Below are 2,500 nucleotides of genomic sequence, written 5' to 3'. Positions count from 1 at the left end.
TTATGAGACGTGAGCATCATGTGACCCATGTACTAAACACAGTAGGCCTATAGACACAGACAGTTATGTATATTGTTGTACTAGACGCTTTGATACTGTTAATTTTGTAATACTTGTATAATTATATATCACATAATGTTTTTTGTTATATCACAGTACATGTTGCATAAATAAATAAAATAACAACAGGAGTATGACTCTTACAACATCTTCAGCCTTTAATATTCATTTACTGTACAAAAGTGTACCTATTGAAAATTCGATTTTTTGGTTTTGGGGTGACCTTTTTTCAAAATATGTCAAAATGAAACATCTATTCGTTCTTTTTACATAAAAGTTCATTGAATTACGATACAGGCCTAGTAGGTTGCAAAAAAGTCATATCCCTAATATATATATATGTATATATATATATATATATATATATATATATATATATATATATATATATATATGTATATATATTTATATATATATATATATATATATATATTTATATATATATATATATATATATATATATATATATATATATATATATATATATATATATATATATATATATATATATATATATAGAAATATGTATATATATATATATATATATATATATATATATATATAAATATATATATACATACATATATATATATATATATATATATATATATATATATATATATATAAATATATATATATATGTATATATATATACATACATATATGTGCAAGCCATCTTTTTAAGGAAATATCCTCAAAATTTGTTCGTGTGAAGTCAGCAAGATAAAGACTTTGCGCACTTCAAAATTTGAAGTGCGCAAAGTCTTTATCTTGCTGGCGTTTATTCAGCAAAATTCTCTACTGAAGTCAAGAACTACTTTAACAACATCCTATTGTCGTATAACCTATTTAATAGTAGCCTTATGCGCAGAATATTTATGACTGAGGCAACTGAGCAGTCTCTTCACCAAAGGTTCGAAACAAAATGGAGTGACGACCAAAAAGAAATACTAAAGTCCTTTAAACGTCTTGAAGAACCTGATTTTGAGGATCAGCAACTGACTTTTGTTAAGGCACTCAAAAGTGAGTTCAATCATTTGAATTTATTTTCTTGGCTTCTTTCTAGTTCAAGACTTTCCTATGTGTCAACGATGTCTGCCTCCATTTTTAATCACAAATAATTTCTTTGAATGACAAGAAAAAGTTTTAAAATCTCTAATTGATGATCTTGACTGGCTACGTTCTTCTTAGCCCCAAATCCTCCAAGAAAGAAAAGTGGTTACTTATGGGTTAGTTTTGTTCGTGTTTTAAAATGATTTTTATAAGAAGAGGAAAAGAAAGTTGGAAGACACGTTAAGGCGAGTTGATGAACCCAGCCCAATTCCACGAAGACGAATCAAAGGATTTTGAGGTGAAAGTATTTAATTCTTGAAAATCTGCTCTAGCAGATAAAACACAAAATGTTTATAACTCAAAAGAGATTTTCGTTCTTTTATATTTCTCTTTCTATTAATGAAAAAAAACTTTGTCAGAAAGAAAAATGCAAAATCCTGGTCTATCCTACGTAAATGATGTAAAATAAACATGGTTTGATAAAAGAAATCCGTCTTCTAGATATTCTGAAGAAATCAAATACTTTTTGAAAAATAGAATTTCTTTCTTCTATCAGGTTGCTTAACAGAATCTACCAGAAAGGTCTTCAGTTAACATTTCCTTCAATCTGCATTTTGCTTTGCATTTGTAATATAGTCCCGGTTTCAGTGGTTGAAGAAGAGCTCTTTTTTAAGTAAGTTTGTTCTCATTAAATTCTAATTGCGATCAACAATGACTAAAGAACGCCTTACTAATCTTAGCTAGTCAAGACTTTATCGCACGAAAGCATCATCTCTAATTTTGCAAAGAAGGAAGCCCGCAAAGTGAAACGAGTGTGATCTGACTGGTCTTTATAAATAACATTTTATCGATGAAATATATAATTCCATTCATTTTAAGTTTTGTTTGTATTTTCTTTTTGTCATATATAACCAAGTTCAAATATAGAGAGTTTATGTGCAACGGTAGTTAATACAAAAATAATTGTTGTTTTTGCTATATTGTTATGTGATAGTAGGCATACAGACGATAAGCAGTAAAACTCATGCTTAATTCAAAATACCCAGAAATCCAAAGTTTGGGGCTCCAAATAAAAAATGACCCCGGGCACCACAAAGTCTCCTTGGCCGGGGTCAATTTTTGTTTAGAAGCATAGAAGTAAATTAGAAAAAACTATTTTTTGATTAACTTCTGTGAAGTGTACGTTTTGAATAAAATATTTGTAAATTTTATTGAAAAAAAAATTTTTCCTCACTTCATACAAGACTTTTATAAATGATTAATATATATTTCCTTAAAACTTTTTAAATGTGACTCTGTTTTTTCCCGTGTACTCTTCATGTGTATATATATATATATATATATATATATATATATATATATATATATATATATATATATATATATA

At 27.2% G+C, this 2,500-nt stretch overlaps 1 protein-coding gene across 4 annotated transcripts in view; it reads right to left on the bottom strand.

The window, feature by feature from the left end:
• LOC136080484 (uncharacterized) overlaps window positions 1-2,500 on the bottom strand; it is a 210,776-nt gene that overhangs the window by 137,021 nt on the left and 71,255 nt on the right. The window lies entirely within an intron of this gene.

Source organism: Hydra vulgaris, chromosome 05 (assembly GCF_038396675.1).
Source record: "Hydra vulgaris chromosome 05, alternate assembly HydraT2T_AEP".
Taxonomy (NCBI): Eukaryota; Metazoa; Cnidaria; class Hydrozoa; order Anthoathecata; family Hydridae; genus Hydra; species Hydra vulgaris.
This window is presented reverse-complemented; position numbering and strand designations above follow the sequence as displayed.